The following is a 22,093-nucleotide window of genomic DNA, read 5'->3' as shown; positions in this document are numbered from 1 at the left end:
AATTGTGAAGCAAAAACATTTGCCGAACCCGTGGGTTATGAAAACTTAGATCCAGATTAGGACTAATAGGGAGAATAACATGCGATTCAGGAACGATGTACATAATGATGCCATTCGGGCATTTTATCTTGCGCCCTACAAGATTTTTATGGTCCCCAGCAATAGCATCAGAAGATTTTGTTTTTGTGCTGGAGACCTTTCCCTGCAAAAGAGAGTTAAGCTTTCTTAACCACCCACATCTTCAAGGGTGGCTTAGAAGCTATAAGTCTAAGTGCAGCATCTGAGAATTTTGGCTTTGAAGCCTTAGCAAACAGTCTAGCAGGGGACAATAATACTCATAGGCATAAGCAGAATAATTTTTGGTCATATGAACATGACGGTTCGATGAACCGCTCTCATATTCATATGCCTGAGTATGGTTTCCCTGCAAAACATTTGCGTTATGTGACTCAGGTGAGTCCTCTGTCTGTATGAAGCCTTTGGACCTGAGGTTTGTCTTCTTCAAGTGAGGTGTCATGAAGACATTCACAGGAAGATTTTCCAGACATTTTTCGGAACCCAGATCTTCTTCATAGGCGGTCCATTCCTGCAGTTAGTACCAATGTACCTGGCAAACACTTCACCATTCTGATTCTTAAACAGTTTATAGTTTGCATCAAAGGATTCATCAATGATAATGGGGTTAGCACAAGTGAAGCCAGATAAATTGGATGGATCTGCTGAAGTTCCTTTGCAGCAACCCATGTGGTTTTGGGGTACTGCTCAGGTTTCCAGTAAGAGCCATCTGCATTAATTTTCCTCACGAACCCAACACCCTCTTTCCTAGGGTTTCGGTTCAGAATCTGCTTCTTAAGGACATCACATAGTGTCTGATGCCCTTTCAGACTTTTGTACATTCCTGTTTCAAGCAATGTCTTCAACCTAGCATTCTCATCAGCAATAGCAGTGGTATCCTCAGAAGAGGGGTTAGTTACCACGTTAACAGTTGAAGATATTGCAACAGTAGTAGCAGTGGAACATTCAGCAACAGAATTAGCATTATCACGCTCAATGCATTTAAGACATGGTGGTTCAAATCCTTCCTGAGCGGGACTGATCTGTTCGGAGCGAAGTGACTCATTTTCCTTTTGAAGATCTTCATGATCCGCTCTCAACTTCTCAAGATCTTGCTTCTTTTGAAGATAATCATAGGAGAGCTTTTCATGAGTAGTTGAGAGAGTCTCAAGACGATCTTCAAGTTCCTGATACTTAACGTGAAGATTTTTTATGTCTTCAATTAAGGATTCAGAACGAGTCATTTCGGCACCCAACAGATCATCGCTTCTGTCTAACAGTTTTTGAATATGTTCCATGGCTTTCTGTTGTTCAGTTGCAATTTTAGCAAGTGTTCTGTAGCTAGGTTTTGAATCACATTCAGAGTCATCGTCACTAGATGTTTCATAGTGAGTAGTACGTGTGTTTACCTTGGCACCGCGTGCCATGAAGCAGTAGGTAGGAGTGGAGTCGTTCTTGTCATTTGCATCGGTGTCGGTGTTGCAGTCATTGTCTTCAGTGTTGAAGATGGACTTGGCGACGTATGCTTTAGCCAGACTCGCAATGCCAGAATCAGACTCCTCCTCAGACTCCACCTCTGCCTCCTCAGATGCGGACTCCTCCTCTGAATCCATCTCCTTGCCAACAAACGCACGTGCCTTGCCAGATGAGCTCTTCTTGTGTGATGAAGACTTTGATGAAGACTTGGAAGAAGACTTTGAGTATTTCTTCTTCTTCTTGTCGTCAGAATCATATTCTTTGCTCTTCTTCTTCCTTCTGTTCTCATTGTCCCACTGTGGACACTCAGAAATGAAGTGTCCAGTTTTCTTGCACTTGTGACATGTTTTCTTCTTGTAGTCATGAGCAGAAACTTCATCATTCCTTGAGCTTGATCGTGAAGATTTTCTGAAGCCTTTCTTCTTGGTGAATTTTTGGAACTTCTTCACTAGCATTGCAAGTTCTCTTCCAATGTCTTCAGGATCATCAGAACTGCAGTCAGATTCTTCTTCAGATGAGGAGACAGCTTTTGCCTTCAAAGCACGAGTTCGCCCATAGTTTGGACCGTAGATATCACTTTTCTCAGAAAGCTGAAACTCATGTGTGTTGAGCCTCTCAAGTATGTCAAACGGATCGAGTGTCTTGAAATCAGGACGTTCTTGAATCATCAGGGCCAGGATGTCAAACGAACTATCAAGTGATCTCAGCAGCGTCTTGACGATTTCATGTTTGGTGATCTCAGTGGCGCCGAGGGCTTGAAGCTCATTTGTGATGTCAGTGAGCCGGTCAAATGTGTGCTGGACATTCTCATTGTCATTTCGCTTGAAGCGGTTGAAGAGGTTGCGAAGAACACTGATTCTTTGATCTCTCTGGGTTGAGATGCCTTCATTGACCTTGGAGAGCCAGTCCCAGACTAGCTTCGATGTCTTCAAGGCACTCACACGGCCATACTGTCCTTTGGTCAGATGACCACAGATGATATTCTTGGCAGTAGAATCCAGTTGAATGAACTTCTTGACATCAGCAGCAGTGACACCTTCTCCAGCCTTGGGAACGCCGTTTTCGACGACATACCATAGGTCGACGTCAATGGCTTCAAGATGCATGCGCATCTTATTCTTCCAGTAGGGATATTCAGTTCCATCGAAGACGGGGCAAGCAACGAAGACTTTGATTATCCCTGCAGTCGACATCGCTAAAACTCCAGGTGGTTAAACCGAATCACACAGAACAAGGGAGCACCTTGCTCTGATACCAATTGAAAGTGCGTTATATCGACTAGAGGGGGGGTGAATAGGCGATTTTTATTAAAATCTTCAAAACGTGAGAGTTATGAAGACAAACAGTGAAGATTATGCCTATTACTGTGCAGCGGAAGTTAGATTACACTAGGCCAGCCATGGTCATGTATTCAATAGAGTGAAAGCGCAATGACAAACAGCTTCAGTGTAATAAGGATCAGGTAGGAAGAAGTTATGAAGCCAAACAGATCATACATTCATGTTGTGAAGACAAAAGATAAAGCAAGCATGCAATGGCTTCACAATGAATAACTGTAAGTAAAAGGAAGTGAAGATGAAACCAGTGACACGTTGAAGACAATGATTTGTTGGACCAGTTCCAGTTGCTGTGACAACTGTACGTCTGGTTGGAGCGGCTAGGTATTTAAACCAAAGGACACACAGTCCCGGACACCCAGTCAAGGACACTTAGTCCAAGACACCCAGTCCTCACCGTTTTCTCCTTGAGCTAAGGTCACACAGACCTCGCGCAATCACTCAGGTAAGTCTTCAAGGTAGACTCCCAAACCTTCACAGACTTCGTTCACTGGCAATCCACAATTTCTCTTGGATGCTCAGAACGCGACGCCTAACCGTCTGGAGGATGCACAGTCCTCAAGTGTAATAAGTCTTCAAATCACACAGACAAGAAGACTTAAGTGATGCCCAATTTACTCTGGCTCTGGGTGGTTAGGGCTTTTCTCCTCACTAGGAATTTTTCTTTCAAAGGCTTCGAGGTGGGTTGCTCTCAAACGACAAAAGCCGTGCGCTGAAATCTGAGCAGCCAACCGTTTATGGTTGTGGGGGGTGGACTATTTATAGCCACTTGGCAACCCGACCTGATCTGTCCGAAATGACCCTGGGTCACTAAGGAACTGACACGTGTACCAACGGTCGAATTTTGAACTCACACGGCAACTTTACTTGGGCTACAAGTAAAGCTGACTTGTCTGACTCTGGACAAGATTTTCTCTCAAAGTCTTCGCTTGAAGACATAGGATTTGAATTAGGCATCACTTTAGTCATTCTGACTGGTTCTCTTGGACCCCACTTAACAGTACGGTGATTCCTATGACACAACATAAATGAAATAAAACTACGAAGGATCTAAGTCTTCGAGTTCCATAAGCTTCATAGGGAGTCTTCTCATGTCATTGTCTTCAATATGAATATCTTCATAAACCACCATTGTCTTCAATGTCTTCGTACATTTTTAGGGGTCATCTCTGGTAATAAAACCGAATCAATGAGGGACTTCTACCTGTGTTTTCCTGCAATTCTCACAAACACGTTAGTCCCTCAACTAGGTTTGTCGTCAATACTCCAAAACCAACTAGGGGTGGCACTAGATGCACTTACAGTAAACGAACACACTGTATCTTTATTTATCACAACATCATTCTGAAAAGTCGCTCTTTGACCAGGACTGGGTAACAAAGGCAAAGATGATCAGTTGTCTGGCCCCCTCCCTGAGGTCTCACCGGATCCTGTACTAGCCAGGATGCTGGAGCTTGCGCCTTATCACGCGCCCTTAGGGCAAGACAAAGGGGGAAGAAAGAGGCGAGCGCCTCCGCAAAGGAGGATAATCGGGAGGAAGAAACTGGAATTCCCCCTTCCCAAGGAAGGAAGAGGGACGCCTCTGAAGACCCGGAGACAATGGTCTCCAAACGGGGGAACAAATCTTCGCCAGAGGGTCCCGCCCCGGGGGATACCCCGGCCGCACCATGCCCGCAAGGGGGTCAGCCCTCAACCGAGCTGTAAGTAGAAAGGGGACTTTAATAATAAAAATGTCCTACTTTGCTTCTGAGGAAAATAACCGAAATATTTATCTTGTAGTCTGGATCATAGCCCTTCTTGGTAGAGTTCGTCTTCGGGGGATCTTCTTCCAGAGATGATGGAGAGCGAAACGCCTCCCCATGCCCTCCCGCCTAACGAGGCGGGCGACCCCGAGGTGTCGTTGCAGAGGGCTTCTCCTAATCCGGCAAGGCCAGAGGTTAATCCTTTGGCCGCCCGAAGTCCTCAGTATCCAGCTCTTGAAGAGAGCAACCGAAAGAGTCCGACACCGTCTGTTATGCGGTCGGACGCACTGATGGATCTGCTGGAGCGAGCGGCTATCTCAGAAGCGCATCGTACGCTAATGGATACGGTAGTTCAGAGGATTTCATCCGCCGAAAGCGGGTTGCATGAAGCCTTTATGAGTCTGCTGAAAGGTTTTGAGGTACGTGAAATAGTGTGTATTTTTTACAGTACCACACACGTTAAGGTGTGTCCTATGCAGATAGTAGCCCTTGAGACTCTGGTTGCTGTCGCAAACGGCGGCAAACAGAGGATCATAGTCCTAGTTAACAATCCGGCCACCCTCAAATGCAGGTGGCGGAAGGTCCGGTGGCTAGCCGGACTGGTGAGATTGCCGAGCTGAAGCGGCAAGTTGATGCGGCGGATGCCGACATCGTGCTTGTCAACAAGCGGCTTGACGAGGCACAGGGTATGTGATTTCTCCAGTGATCGATACGTAGTAGGAGGAGCATGATTCCAGTATCTTTAATATGTTATGCCTGGAGATGGAGCTACGGCCGTGGAGACCCTGCGAGCGGAACTTGCCCCGGCCAAAGAACAAGCCAGGAAAAGTGACGCGGCCGCCCTGAAGGCGGTCGAGGAGCTGAGAGCCGAAAAGGCTGCTCATTGCCGAAGCAAGGAGGAAATAGCCAAGATGGCTGTGGAGTTGAAGGATGTCGCAGGCCGTTACGAGCTTCTCAAAAAGGAAGATCGAGCGAAGATGACGGACCTGGAGAAGGCCACGGTGGCGGCCAAGGACGCCCGCTCTACAATTAGAGCGATGAAGGACGAGCTGCGTCACGTCGGGGGAAATCACGGCTGGGAAGCCCTTTATGCTGCGGATGAAGTTCGTAGATCCTAAGTACGCTCCTTTGGATCGGCTGTGGAGCTCTGCAGACGCTTATCTGGATTTGGCAGCAAGTGCCGCTGATGCGGCCAAATACTTCAAAGATCAAAAAGATCGCGAAGTGGAGAAGCTGTTCTGGTCACAATTTAACGTTCCAGCGCGTCCGCTTCCTTTGAATGAGCAGATGGCCAAATGGGCCGAGCTCCATAGGTTGCCCGGGCTCGCCATGAGGTCTGTTGTGGATCATCTATGGCCAGGAGGGCCAAGGCCGAACAGTTATTTTAGTTTGGTGCAGCGGTTCCTTGGTGCTGTGTCGTGCATCGACGCTATGAAGAGGTCGGCGTGCATCAAGGGTGCGCGGATGGCGCTTTCCCGTGTCAAGACATACTGGGCGGAGATGGAAGCCACCGCAATTGCAACCCCGAGTTCAGCCGTTGGCCGAGTAGCTGCCGAGCACTACTTTGACGAAGTCCTTGAAGGCACTCGTTCGATAGAAGCTCAGTGCTCGAAGAATATTATGTTTTAGTGACATGTATTCCCATTGAAAAACAATGTTTTACTGAATTGTAAAGGCTATTTTTATACTTTTGCCTGAAAGTATTATGATGCCTCCTGTGCGGCCGTATATGTATATATGTATATAACCTGAAAGTTTGCAGTCGTCGGCTTCAGCCCCCACGCATATAATGCGGGGGTGTTCGTAGAAGACGCATGTTCACAATTGATCCAACGTCTTGCTCCATTAAGGAGGTGATAGCGCAGCGAACCAGGCAATCAGACTATATTGCTTTAACAGTCTCACTTAGCCATAGGAGTTTGACAGTGGGGCTACTATATAGCCCTTGGTGGCTCCGCGCTCATCCGAATACGGGGCGCGTACATGCCTGGCCGGGAAATGACCCTTCGTTAATGCGGAGGAATCCCGAAGATTCCGCTAGATCATCGAGTGTTTGACCAGTCTCGCGCTTTATCATGACAGTCAGTTTTCGGCTTTCTCTACTGAGGTGCTCATTCGGCCGAACCAGGGCACAATCACAGTAGTTCTCCTGGTGCCGCCTTAGCCGATAGAGCGCAACGTAAGGTAGCAAAACACAGGAGCCGGGCAAACCCAACATTTGACCAAAGACATGATTCGGAGCTAATGCATATAAGGCCAAACTCGCGACGCCGAACACTCCCTAAGGTATTCGGTCTTTGAAATATATACCGGGCTTAAATGATGCCCTTGGATAATGAGCCCCTAGTGTCCGGGTACGAGCAATGTCTGACGTGGCCACATGCCAAGAACATCAGCATCCTTCTTGGTTGTATTGAGAATCCGTAGGATGTGAACAACAAAAGGCAGTAAAAAAGGTTTACCCAGGGTCTTAATCTAAAGAGAAACCTTTGAACGGGTCCCTGCTGCATGATGTCTACTACACAACCTTCTTCTTGTAGACGTTGTTGGGCCTGCAAGTGCACAGGTTTGTAGGACAGTAGCAAATTTCCCTCAAGTGGATGACCTAAGGTTATCAATCCGTGGGAGGCGTCGGATGAAGATGGTCTCTCTCAAGCAACCCTGCAACCAAATAACAAAGAGTCTCTTGTGTCCCCAACACACCCAATACAATGGTAAATTGTATAGGTGCACTAGTTCGGCGAAGAGATGGTGATACAAGTGCAATATGGATGGTAGATATAGGTTTTTGTAATCTGAGAATATAAAAACAGCAAGGTAGCGAGCGGTAAAAGTGAGCGTAAACGGTATTGCAATGATAGGAAACAAGGCCTAGGGTTCATACTTTCACTAGTGTAAGTTCTCTCAACAATAATAACATAGATAGATCATATGACAAGCCCTCAACATGCGACAAAGAGTCACTCCAAAGCCACTAATAGCGGAGAACAAATGTAGAGATTATGGTCGGGTACGAAACCACCTCAAAGTTATTCTTTCAAATCAATCCGTTGGGCTATTCCTATAAGTGTCACAAACAACCCTGGAGTTTTTACTAGAATAACACCTTAAGATACAAATCAACCAAAACCCTAATGTCACCTAGATACTCCATTGTCACCTCAAGTATCCATGGGTATGATTATACGATATGCATCACAAAATCTCAGATTCATCCAACCAACATAAAAGTACTTCAAATAGTGTCCCAAAGTTTCTACCGGAGAATCAAGAAAACGTGTGCCAACCCCTATGCATAGGTTTCCAACGTCACGAAACCCGCAAGTTGATCACCAAGACATACATCAAGTGTTCTCATAAAATACTCAATCCGATAAGATAACTTCAAAGGGGAAACTCAATTCATCACAAGAGAGTAGAGGGGGAGAAACATCATAAGATCCAACTACAATAGCAAAGCTCGGGATACATCAAGATCGTGCCATAGAGGGAACACGAGAGAGAACACGAGAGAGAGAGATCAAACACATAGCTACTGGTACATACCCTCAGCCCCGAGGGTGAACTACTCCCTCCTCGTCATGGATAGCACTGGGATGATGAAGATGGCCACCGGAGATGGATCCCCCCTCCGGCAGGGTACCGGAAAGGGGTCCCGATTGGTTTTTCGTGGCTCTGGAGGCTTGCGGCGGCGGAACTCCCGATCTAGGTTCTATTCTGGAAGTTTTAGGGTACGACGGTATATATGGGTGAAAGGAGAGCGTCGGTGGAGCTACGGGGGCCCCACGAGGCAGGGGGGCGCGCCTAGGGGGGAGGGCGCGCCCCCCACCCTCGTGAGCACCTCCCGTATCTTCTGACATGGGGCCCAAGTCCATCAGGTGGGTTTCCTTCCAAAAATAACTTCTCCAGTTGATTTCGTTCCGTTTTGACTCCGTCTGATATTCCTTTTCCTCGAAATACTGAAATAGGCATAAAACAGCAAATCTGGGCCGGGCCTCCGGTTAATAGGTTAGTCCCAAAAATAATATAAAAGTGGAAAATAAAGCCCAATATTGCCTAAAACAGTAGATAATATAGCATGGAGCAATAAAAAATTATAGATACGTTGGAGACGTATCACTGCACGTCTGCGCCTGTGTCTCTATTGTGCCGTATCCTGGACGGGTGTAGCACGATTGTCATCTGTAAAAAAGAGGAACTTAGTTGAAAGTTGCCGTGCAAAAAATTGGCTAGTATAAATAAACCATTTAAAAGTCAAGATGGTAAAGTTGAGCCGAATTATCACTAAGAAGCCCCTGGTATCGCCTATGAGGGTATAACCATCAAACCAATCTCTATCCAATGATTAGCCGAACTCGTCTAACCGTGTCCGTGGTCTTAATGACCGATTATCTGTTCTGGTGGTGAGGCCGTCTAGTGTTCGGCTGTTAAAACAGTCGTACGTTCTTCTGCTCGTAGGGAGCGCTCAACATTTCCATGTACTTTGATGATGCCACGCGGACCGGGCATTTTAAGCTTGAGAAAAGCGTAATGTGGTATTGCATTAAAACAAGCGAAAGCTGCTCGTCCGAGTAGTGCTTGATAGCCACTTCGGAATGGAGCAATGTCGAAAGTTAACTTTTCGCTTCGGAAGTTGTCGGGCGAGCCGAACACAACCTCTACTACTAGAGAGCCCATGCAGTGGGCCTCTGTGCCTGGTATTACTCCCTTGAAGGTAGTATTATTGTGGCTGATTTTTGCTGGGTTTATCCCCATTTTGCAGATGGTGTCCTGATATATCAGATTTAGACTACTGCCTCCGTCCATAAGGACTCGTGTGAGATGGTATCCGTTTATTATTGGATCCAGCACCAAGGCAGTTGATCCTTCATGATGGATGCTTGTTAGGTGATCCCTGCGATCAAAAGTGACCAGGCAGGCCGACCAGGGGTTGACTCAGGGGTGACGGGCTCTACAGCTCGTGTATTTTGGAGTGCATATTTGCTTCTTCTCTTTGTCACGTGGATCACGTTTACTGTTTTGACTTCTGGTGGGAATTTTTTCTGTCCCCTAGTGCCTTGCTGGTGAGGCTCATCCTCATCTTCTCTCAGTGTGTCCTCCCCCTTGTGTTCGGTGTTTAGCTTGCCGGCCTGCTTGAAGACCCAGTGAGGGAGTCCTGGATTAGGGGGTGTTCGGATAGCCGAACTATACTTCAGCCGGACTCCTGGACTATGAAGATACAAGATTGAAGACTTCGTCCCGTGCCCGGAAGGGACTTTCCTTGGCGTGGAAGGCAAGCTTGGCGATACGGATATGTAGATCTCCTACCATTGTAACCGACTCTGTGTAACCCTAGCCCTCTCCGGTGTCTATATAAACCGGAGGGTTTTAGTCCGTAGGACGAACAACAGAACAATCATACCATAGGCTAGCTTCTAGGGTTTAGCCTCCTTGATCTCGTGGTAGATCTACTCTTGTACTACCCATATCATCAATATTAATCAAGCAGGAGTAGGGTTTTACCTCCATCGAGAGGGCCCGAACCTGGGTAAAAACATCGTGTCCCTTGTCTCCTTTTACCATCCGCCTAGACGCATAGTTCGGGACCCCCTACCCGAGATCCACCGGTTTTGACACCGACATTGGTGCTTTCATTGAGAGTTCCTCTGTGTCGTCACTTTTAGGCCCGATGTCTTCTCCGATCATTAGCAGCAATGCGGTCCGGGGTGAGACTTTTCTCCCTGGACAGATATTCGTATTCGGCGGCTTTGCACTGCGGGCCAATTCACTTGGCCATCTGGAGCAGATCGAAAGTTACGCCCCTGGCCATTAGGTCAGATTTGGAAGTCTTAACTACACGGTTGATATCCACGGAGACTTGATCTTCGACGGATTCGAGCCACAGCCGAGCGCGCCGCACTGTCACGAAGGGCACGATTTAGCTCTGTCGCCGAAAAGTGCTTTGGAGGCCGCGCCCACATCGGCCCTGACCCTTAGTTCGGAGCCGATCGCGCCGATCGAGGACGGGTGGTTGGACGCCGCCTCGGAGGCCGAAATCTCTGCGGTGATCGAGCCGAACACCAGCTTTGTCCTTTGCGAAGCCTGTGACTCCAAGGTGCCGGACTCCCCTCCGGACTCTGAGCCTCCCGCGCCCCTGCCGATCGAATCCGATTGGGCGCCGATTATGGAGTTCACCGCCGCGGACATCTTTCAGCACTCGCCTTTTGGCGATATTCTGAATTCACTAAAGTCTCTCTCTTTATCAGGAGAGCCCTGCCGGACTATGGTCAGCAAGCCTGGGATGCGGATGATGAAGAAATTCAAAACCCACCCACCACCCACTTTGTAGCCACTGTCGATGATTTAACCGACGTGCTCGACTACGACTCCGAAGACATCGATAGTATGGACGCCGATGCAGGAGAACATCAAGAATCAGCGCCTATAGGGCACTGGAAAGCCACCTCGTCATATGACATATACATGGTGGACACACCCAAAGGAAGCGACGACGAGGAACACAGGGATACAACGAGGGATCGTTCCCTCGAAAAGCAATCAAAGCGGCGACGTAAGCGCCGCTCCAAGCCCCGCCTCGACAGAGACAGCAGCCATACAGACCCAGCCATAGAGCAGGACGAGCCGGCGGACGACGAACATGCCTTCGAGCAACGTCCGAACAAGGCAATTTGGATAAACAAACCGAACAACCCGTCCCCGGCGAAAATAACAGTCCAGACGACCTTACGCAAGATACGCTCATGGAGCAGAAGAACCTACACAAAAGGCTCGTCGCCACTGCGCGCAGCCTGAAAAAGCAGAAGCGGAAGCTCAAAATTGCGGAAGATGCACTCAGAATCAGATGGAGCAAAGTACTCAACACCGCAGACAAGCATGGCGGCAGTCGCCGCACAAAAAGCTATCCGAAGCGAAAGCTACTTCCTGAATTTGACGAGGAGGCCTTGGAGCCCCGACAGTTAGAAAATAAGAAGGCCACCCGGTCGGATAGACGACCCCATGGCCAGCATGGAGCGGCAAGCGGCGCCACACACAAGTCAGCACGCGATCCACTCAAGGATTCACATCAAAAGGACGGCCCAGCTAGATCTATCTATGGGCCAAGAAAGCAAGCTCTAGTAAGCAGTGCAACACAACAAATATCCGAACATCACGGCACACCCAAATACAGGGGTGCCGCACATCCCCTATGTTTCACCGATAAGGTGCTGGACCATGAATTCCCAGCGGGATTCAAACCCGTAAACATAGAGGCGTACGACGGAACAACAGACCCTGGAGTCTGGATTGAGGATTATATCCTCCATATACACATGGCCAGAGGAGATGACCTCCACACCATAAAATACTTACCCCTCAAGCTCAAAGGGCCAGCAGGGCATTGGCTTAAAAGCCTTCCAAAACACCATTGGAAGTTGGGAGGAGCTCGAGGATGCTTTTCGGGCAAATTTTCAAGAAACCTACGTCCGACCTCCAGATGCGGACGATTTAAGCCATATAACCCAACAGCCCGGAGAGTCAGCCCGGAAACTCTGGAACAGATTTCTTACTAAAAAGAATCAGATAGTCGACTGTCCGGACGCCGAAGCCTTAGCAGCTTTCAAACACAGCGTTCGAGACGAATGGCTCGCCAGACACCTCGGCCAAGAAAAGCCAAGAACAATGGCCGCATTAACAAGCCTCATGACCCGCTTTTGTGCGGGAGAGGACAGCTGGTTGGCAAGATGCAGCACCAGCGACCCAAGTACATCCAAAGTCAAGGATGGAAATGGGAAACCGTGACGCAACAAGGACCAGCGCCGGACTAAGGGAAGCAGTCCGAAGAGCACGGCAGTCAATGCCGGATTCAAAAGCTCTCGGCAGAATCAAAGAAAGCTACCCCTTAAGGATAACAGGGACAAGTTATCTAACCTGAACAAAATCTTGGACAAGATATGTCAAATTCACAGTACTCCCGGGAAGCCTGCGAACCATACCCACAGAGATTGTTGGGTTTTGAAGCAATCCGGCAAACTCAATGCCGAACACAAGGGGCTCGACACACCAAGTGAGGACGATGACGAACCCCACAAGCAGAGCACCAGGAAACAAAAGGATTTCCCACAAGAAGTCAAAACAGTAAATTTACTTCACGTGGCCAACAGAGATACGCGCCATACGGCCTATCCCAAAGGAGCCTCGCCCATGGTTGTTAAAACCGATCACCTTCGACCACCAGAATTACTCTAGAGGTATACGGAACACAGGCTGGACTGCCCTGGTATTAGATCCAATAATCGACGGACTCCACTTTACAAATGTCCTGATGGATGGCAGCAGTGGTTTAAACCTGCTATATCAGGACACAATCCGCAAAATGGGAATAGACCCAACAAGAATTCACCATAGCAACACTTCCTTTCAAGGAGTAACGCCAGGCCCGGAGGCCCACTGTATGGGTTCTCTTTGGCTAGAAGTTATGTTCGGCTCCCCCGATAACTTCCGCCGCGAAAAGCTAACCTTCCATATCGCCCCATTTTCAAGTAGCTATCAAGCACTACTGGGACGAGAGGCTTTCGCCCGCTTTAGCGCAATACCGCATTATGCATCTCTTACGCTTAAAATGCCCGGTCCATGAGGCGTCATCTCACTAAAGGGCAATATTAAGTGTCCCTCGAGCGCGAAAGAATATGTGGCTGCCTTGACAGCCACGCATTAAAACAGCTTCACCAGCGAAAAGCATCTACCAGGTCATCAAGACCACGGGCTCGGCTAGGCGAGTCCGGAGCAAAAATTAAAGGTTTAGTAGCCATACACCCCTATATAAGGGGCTTCGCGTATGTAAAATACACGACAATAAGGCTCCATATTACCTGTCTTAAAATTATACATTGTTTATCTAGTACAGCGTACGTCCCGCACTACTATTGTTTTTCTTGTTAGCTAAGTTCCTCTCTTTTACAGATGAACACCATGCTACGCCCGTCCAGGACACGGCACAACGGAGACACAAGCGCAGACGTGCATCAGGGACCCGTCCCCAGGATTCTTTTTAGATTAAGACCCTGCGTAAACCTTTCTTACTGTCTCTTGTTGATACACATCCCCCGGATTCTCTGCATAGCCGAGGAGGAGGCTGGTGGCATGTGGACACGTTAGAGTTTTGCACGTACTTGGACATCAGGGGCTTATAACCAAGGGCGTTGTTCCGCCCGTTTTCATAAAAGACCGAATACCTTAGGTAGTGTTCGGCATCGCGAGTTTGGCCTTATATGCATCAGCTCCGAATCATGTCTTTGGTCAAATGTTGGGTTTGCCCGGCTCCTGTGTTTTGCTGCCTTATGTTCCGCTCTATCGGCTAAGGCGGCACCAGGAGAACTACTGCGATTGTGCCCCGATTCGGCCAGGCGAGCACCTCAGTAGAGAAAGCCGAAAACTGACTGTCATGATATAGCGTGAGACTGGTCAACCACTCGATGACCCGCCGGAATATTTAGGATTCCTCCGTATTAACGAAGGCCGCTTCCCGGCCAGGCACACACGCGCCCCGAATTCGGGTGAGCGCGGTGCCACAAGGGGCTGTATAGCAGCCCCACTGTCAAACTCCTATGGCTAAGTGAAGTTTATAAAGCATTATAGTCCGGTTGCCTCGTTCGTTGCGCTATCACCTCCTTAATAGGACCAATACGTTGGGTCAAGTGTGAAAATGCGCCTTCTACGAACACCCCCGCATTATATGCGTGGGGGCTGAAGCCAAAGACTGCCATCTTTCAGGTTATATACACATATACATTAACGACCGCACAGGAGGTATCTCAATTCTTGAAGGCACAAGTATAAAAAGCTTTTATATATTACATCCAAACTTTGTTTTACAACAATACATGTTATTCAAACATAATATCCTTCAAGCACTGCGTCTCTATTAAACGAGCGCCCTGCAGAACTTCCTGAAAATAGTGCTCGGCAGGTACTCGGCTCTCATCCGAGTCTTGGGTTGCAATAGCGGTGGCCTGCATCTCCGCCCAGTATGTCTTGACACGGGCGAGAGCCATCCGCGCACCCTCTATGTATGCCGACCTATTCATTGCATTGATATGCGGCACCGCACCAAGGAACTGCTGCACCAAGCTAAAATAACTCTTCGGCTCAGGCCTTCCCGGCCACAGATGACTCATGACATACTTCATGGCGAGTCCGGATAACCTACTCAGCTCAGCCCATTCGTCCAAACGATCGGTTAATGGAAGTGGACGCTCTGGATTGTGGAACTGCGACCAAAAAAGCTTTTCCACTTCGTGATCCTCCTTATCTCGGAAGTGTTTGGCCGCGTCCGTGGCACTCGCTGCCGAATCCAGATAAGTGTCCGCCGCACTCCACAACCGGTCTAGCGAAGCATATTTAGGATCCCCGAACTTCCTCTGCAGCACAAAGGGCTTTCCAGCCGCGATATCTCTGGCCTGACGTAGCTCCTCCTTCATAGCTCTCATCGCAGAGCGAGCATCCTTGGCCTCGGTAATGGCCTTTTCTAGGTCCGCCCGCTCCGCTTGGTCTTCTTTTTCTAGAAGCTTGCAACGGTCAGCAGCGCTCTTCAGCTTCATGGCCATCTTGGCCATTTCCTTCTTGGTTAGGCAGTGAGCAGCCTGTTCGGCTTTCGGCTCTCCAATTGCCTTTCCGGCAGCCGCATCACTTTTCCTGGCTTGCTCCTTGGCTCAGGCAAGTTCCGCCCGGAGACCCTCCATGGCAGCGGCACCATCTGCATCAAGCGCACACATTGTAAGATACTGGCATAAAGCTCCTCTTACTAGGTGCCGCCAGAGGAATCACATACCTTGTGCCTCGTCAAGCCGCTTGTTGACAAGCGCGATGTCGGCATCTGCCACGTCAAGTTGCCGCTTTAGCTTGGCAAATTCATCAGTCCGGCTGGCCACCGGACACTTCGCCACCTACGTATGAAGGCGGCATATTAGACCTGGGATTATGATCCTCTGCGCGCCGTCACTTTTGACAACGCACAGAGTCTCAGGGGCTACTATCTACACAGGCGCATCTTATTTATGCGCAACTGTCCAAAAGGGTACATTATTTTGCATACCTCAAAACCTGTCAGTAAACTCCTGACGGCCTCGTGCAATCCGCTCTCCGCGGATGAAATCCTTTCAATCACCGTGCTCATTAATGCACGGTGCTCCTTTGAGATAGATGCTCTCCCTAGCAGATCCTTCAGCCCCTCCGACCGCGCACCGGACGGTGCCAGACTCGTCCGATGGTCCTTCTCAAAGGCCGGACGCAGGGGGCTTTGGGGGCCCATATGACTACCTTCCGGCCCCGCCGGACTCGGAGAAACCCTCCGCGACGATACCTCAGGATCACCCACCTCGCAAGGCGGTACGGTAGGGGGAGGTGTTCCGCTCTCCATCATCTCCGGAAGAAGATCCCCCGAAGACGAGCTCTGCTGAGAAGGGCTGAGGTCCGAAGTACATGGTAAATCTTTGGTTACTTTTCTCAGATATAAATTAAGGATTCCTCTCATTTCTTAAAAAGAAAAACTCCTCTCTACTTACGGCTCGGTGGAGGGCTGATCCCCTTGAGGGCATAATTCGGCCGAAGTATTCCCCGGCGCAGGACCCTCTGACAAAGATTTCTTCCCCCGCTTTGAGGCCATGGTCTCCGGGTCGTCAGAGGCGGTCCTCTTCTTCCCCTGAGGAGATGAACTTTCGATTCCTCCCTTCTTAACAGCCTCCTTCGAGGAGGCCGCAGCTTCCTTGTCCCCTCCCTCGCTTTCCTCCGAAGGCTCAACCTTCAACATACGGACTAGCACGGGATCCGGCGTGGTCTCAGGGAGGGGGGCCGGACACCTGATTAGCTTTGCTTTCGCTATCCACTCCTGTTTAAAGGACAACTCCTTTAAGGGCAATTTTATGATAAATATACGGATAGCGAGTCCGGGCACAAGGCTACTTACTTGAGTATCCGGGCGATTGCAGCTCAGACCTGCATCCTCGGTCAAGTCCGGACACGTTGCTTGTGATCCGAAGAATAATCTGTACATCTCCATGGGCGTCGCGCCCATAAAATGTTGGAGAGCTCGTGGTCCCTCTGGACTGAACTCCCACAGGCGGAGGGGGCGACGTTTGTAGGGCAGAGCTCGGCGAATCAGCATAACCTGTGTCACCACAACCAGACTGATATCTCTTTCTAGGAGATCTCGAATACAGCCCTGCAGCAAGGGCACATCCTTGGACGGCCCCAGTCCAGTCCTTTGTTGACCCATGACGCTAGCTGTGGTGGGGGACCCGAGCGAAAGGCAGGTGGCGCACCCACTTGGTGCCCCTGGGAGCGTTAATATAAAACCACTCTTGTTGCCATAAGCTGGACTCCTCTTAAAAAGAGCCCTCGGGCCATGGAGCATCAACATTCTTGCTTATAACAGCGCCTCCGCACTCCGCGTGCCGTCCCTCGATCATCTTCGGCTCTACTTTGAAGGTCTTGAGCCATAGTCCTAAGTGAGGAGTAATGCGGAGGAAGGCTTCACACATGACGATGAATGAGGAAATATGGAGGATGGACTCCGGAGCTAAGTCGTGAAATTCCAGCCCATAATAAAACATGAGCCCCCTCACGAAGGGATCCGTCTGGAAGCCTAGCCCCCGACGGAAGTGAGACACAAACACCACGCTCTCACCAGGATTGGGAGTGGGAATGGCCTACCCTTGCGCAGGCAGCCTATGTGAAATTTCGCCAGTCAAGAACCTGGCCTCTCTCAACTTCAGCACGTCCTCCTCCGTCATCCATCAGCCTTGAAGGTCGGAACCGGACATTGTTGGAGGTCCGAAGCGCCTGAAATCTGGAGCTTTGGGTGTTGGAACTCGAGGCGAAGGGCGAACTTGTTTGAGATTGAAAGAAAGGAGTAAGGCCTTGGTCTCTTTATAAGAGGTTGAATACCAAGGGCCCTCCCCGTGAACGTTTGGGACTCGCCTTTGATCGAGAAAACATACCAACGGGCACGACTGGGTTACCCACGTCCGTATTGATGAGGATCCCGTAAATAAAGGGGACACGATCTCTGCTTTGAAAGGACGTGCCAAGGAAACCGCCTCGCAAAACGCGCTGAGGTGTGGCAGTAAAAACAATTCGAATAAAGGCTTGGCCGTGGCTTGATGTCATGCTACGGGATATGTCAGCAGATTAGATTGGTGTGAATATTATTCTCTCTATGGCAATATGTGGAAACTTATTTTGCAGAGCCGGACACTATCCTTGTGTTCGAAATCTTCTATGAAGTACTTGGAGGAGGAACCCGCCTTGCAATGCCGAAGACAATCTGCACGCCGGACTCGTCGTCATTAAAGCCTGGTTCAGGGGCTACTGAGGGAGTCCTGGATTAGGGGGTGTTCGGATAGCCGGACTATACCTTCAGCCGGACTCCTGGACTATGAAGATACAAGATTGAAGACTTCGTCCCGTGTCCGGAAGGGACTTTCCTTGGCGTGGAAGGCAAGCTTGGCGATACGGATATGTAGATCTCCAACCATTGTAACCGACTCTGTGTAACCCTAGCCCTCTCCGGTGTCTATATAAACCGGAGGGTTTTAGTCCGTAGGACGAACAACAATCAATCATACCATAGGCTAGCTTCTAGGGTTTAGCCTCCTTGATCTCGTGGTAGATCTACTCTTGTACTACCCATATCATCAATATTAATCAAGAAGGAGTAGGGTTTTACCTCCACCGAGAGGGCCCGAACCTGGGTAAAAACATCGTGTCCCTTGTCTCCTGTTACCATCTGCCTAGACGCACAGTTCGGGACCCCCTACCCGAGATCCGCCGGTTTTGACACCGACACCCAGCATTCTCTGTGGGTATGATTTGCAGGTTTATCAGGGGTGCCGTGGATCTGACATAGTTTGTCTAGAATCTTGTTTAGGCTGGTCGATCCATCTCTATTGCCTTTAAAGGGCTTTTTCCGCTGACCCGGTCGAGAGCCCCTGAATCCGGCGTTTACCGCCGTGTTATCTAGGCTGTCTTCTTTGTTCCGGCGCTTGTTTTTACTGCATCGTGGTTTTCCATTGCCATCCCTGACTTCAGATGTGCTTGGGTCGCTGGTGCTGCTTCGGGCTAACCAGCTGTGCTCGCGCGCGCAAAAGCGGGTCATGAGGCTTGTTAGGGCTGCCATTGTTCTTGGTTTTTCTTGGCCGAGGTGTCTGGCAAGCCATTCGTCTCGGACGCTGTGTTTGAAAGCTGCTAAGGCTTCGGCGTCCGAACAGTCGACAATTTGGTTCTTCTTAGTGAGAAACCTGTTCCAAAGCTTTCGGGCTGACTCTCCGGGCTGTTGAATTATATGACTCAAATCGTCTGCGTCCGGAGGTCGGGCATAAGTCCATTGAAAATTAGCCCGAAAAGCATCCTCGAGCTCCTCCCAACTTCCAATGGAGTTTTCGGGGAGGCTTTTTAGCTAGTGCCGAGCTGGTCCTTTGAGCTTGAGGGGCAAGTATTGATGGCATGGGTATCGTCTCTGCGAGCCATATGAATATGGAGGATAAAGTCCTCGATCCAGACCCCTGGGTCTGTAGTCCCGTCGCACGCCTCTATGTTCACTGGTTTGAATCCTTCTGGAAATTCATGGTCCAGTACTTCATCGGTGAAACATAGGGGGTGTGCGGCACCCCTATATTTAGTTGTACCATGGCGTTCGGACGGTTGTAATACTTGGTTTTGGTTGGGTGCTGGAGCGCGTTTCCCTGATCCGTAGATGGATCTGGTTGCGCCAGCCCTTTGATGTGATTCCTCGCATGGGTCATGTACTGACTTATGTGCAGCCTCGTTGGCCGCTCTATCGCGGCCACGAGGTCGTCGATCCGACCGGTCGGCAGTTTTTTTGGCCGTGGGGGCTCTAAGGCCTCATCGTCGAATTCAGGCAGCAGCTTTCGCTTTGGGTAGCTCTTCGTGTGGCGACCGCCACCATACTTTTCTGCCGTATCGAGCACTTTGTTCCATCTACTGTTGAGTGTGTTTTGTGCGGCCTTGAGCCTTTGCTTCTGCTTCTTCAGACTCCTCGCAGTGGCGATAAGCCTTCTATGGAGGTTCTCTTGCTCCAGCTACCTTTCCGGGATGATGTGTTCGTCGTCATCCGGACTGTTCTCTTCTCCGGAGATAGGTTGATTAGCTTGACGCTTGGCGTCGCCGTGTTCGGATAGCGGCTCCGTACTTTGTTCGTCGTCCACTGGCTCACCCTGCTGTGTCGCTAGGTCTATTTGGTCGTCATTTCCTCGGAGTCGACCGGGGTATTGTTTTTTCTTGCGCTGTTATCGCTGTTTTTGCCGAGGCGGGATTTGGAGCGGCGCCTGCGGCGCTGCTTTGATTGCTTCTCGAGGGGGCTATCTTTCACTGCGTCCTTCCGTTCCTCGTCATTATTTTATTTGGGTGTATCCACCATGTATATGTCATGTGATGAAGTGGCGGTCCACCGCCCTCTTGGCGGTGGTTCCTGTTCGTCTCCTGCATCGTTGTCCATACCATCGATGTCTTCGGAGTCGAAGTCGAGCATGTCGGTTAAATCATCGACAGTGGCTACTAAGTGGGTGGTGGGTGGGGAGTGAATTTCTCCATCATTCGCATCCCATTCTAGCTGGACATAGTTCGGCCAAGGTTCTCCTGACAGGGAGAGAGACCTTAACGAGTTTAGTACATCGCCAAAGGGCGAGTGCTGAAAGATATCCGCGGAGGTGAACTCCATGATCGGCGCCCAATCGGATTCGATAGGCATGGGCGCAGGCGGTTCAGAGTCCGTGGCCGGAGACGAGTCCATTGGTTCGGCGTCACGGCTCTCGTGAGAGGTAAGGTCAGTATTCGGCTCTATCGCCATTGAGGGTGCGGCCTCCAAGGTGGGGTCTATCCGCCCGTCCTCGGATGGCGTAATCTGTTCCGGATTGAAGGCCGGAGTAGTTGCTGGCGTGATTTCCTGAACACTGTCTGACGATAGAGCTATATCATGCCTATCGTGATCGTGCGGCACACTTGGCATGGGCCCGAGTCCGTCGAAGATCAAGTCTCCACGAATATCGGTAGCGTGATTCAAGTTTCCGAACCTGACCTGGTGGCCAGGGGCGTAGCTCTCGATCTGCTCCAGATGGCCAAACGAGTTGGCCCGCAGTGCGAGGCCGCCGAATACAAAGATCTGTCCGGGGAGGAAGACCTCACCCTAGACCGCATCGTTACCGATGATCGAAGGGTCCATCAAGCCTTACGGCGACAGCATAGTGGAACTCTCAATGAAAGCACCAATGTCGGTGTCAAAACCGGCGGATCTCGGGTAGGGGGTCCCCAACTATGCGTCTAAGGCGGATGGTAACAGGAGGCAGGGGACACCCAGGTTCGGGCCCTCTCGATGGAGGTAATACCCTACTTCCTGCTTGATTGATCTTGATGATATGAGTAGTACAAGAGTTGATCTACCACGAGATCGTAGAGGCTAAACCCTAGAAGCTAGCCTATGGTATGATTGTTGTTGTCCTACGGACTAAACCCTCCGGTTTATATAGACACCGGAGGGGGCTAGGGTTACACAGAGTCGGTTACAAGGGAGGAGATCTTCATATCCGTATCGCCAAGCTTTCCTTCCACGCCAAGGAGAGTCCCATCCGGACACGAGACGAAGTCTTCAATCTTGTATCTTCATAGTCCAACAGTCCTGCCAAAGGATATAGTCCGGCCGTTCGGATACCCCCTAATCCAGGACTCCCTCAATCACGAATATGTTTGACTACATCAACCGTGTTAACCTAACGCTTCCGCTTTCGGTCTATGAGGGTACGTAGACACGCTCTCCCCTCTCGTTGCTATGTATCTCCTAGATAGATCTTGCGTGATCGTAGGAATGTTTTTGAAATTGCATGCTACGTTCCCCAATAGTGGCATCCGAGCCAGGTCTATGCGTAGATGATATGCACGAATAGAACACAACGAGTTAAGGGCGATAATAGTCATACTGCTTACCACCAACGTCTTATTTTGATTTGGCGGCATTGTTGGATGAAGCGCCTCGAACCAACCTTAGATGACCACGTTCACGAGACCGATTCCACCGACAGACATCCAACTTGTTTTGCATAAAGGTGGCTGGCGGGTGTTTGTTTCTCCAACTTTAGTTGAATCGAATTTCACTACGGCGGTACTTGTTGAAGGTTAAAACAGCACACTTGACGAAAAATCGTTGTGGTTTTGATGCGTAGGCAAGAACGGTTCTTGCTAGAAGCCCATAGCAGACATGTAAAACTTGCAACAACAAAGTAGAGGACGTCTAACTTGTTTTTGCAGGGCATGTTGTGATGTGATATGGTCAGGACATGATGTGATATATGTTAATTCTATGGGATGATCATGTTTTGTAAAAGTTATCGGCAACTGGCAGGAGCCTCATGGTTGTCGCTTTATTGTATGAAATGCAATCGCCATGTAATTGCTTTACTTTATCACTATGCGGTAGCGATAGTCATAGAAGCAATAGTT

This window comes from Triticum urartu, chromosome 3 (assembly GCF_003073215.2).
Source record: "Triticum urartu cultivar G1812 chromosome 3, Tu2.1, whole genome shotgun sequence".
In the NCBI taxonomy this organism is placed as follows: Eukaryota; Viridiplantae; Streptophyta; class Magnoliopsida; order Poales; family Poaceae; genus Triticum; species Triticum urartu.
Note: the sequence above shows the minus strand (reverse complement) of the source record.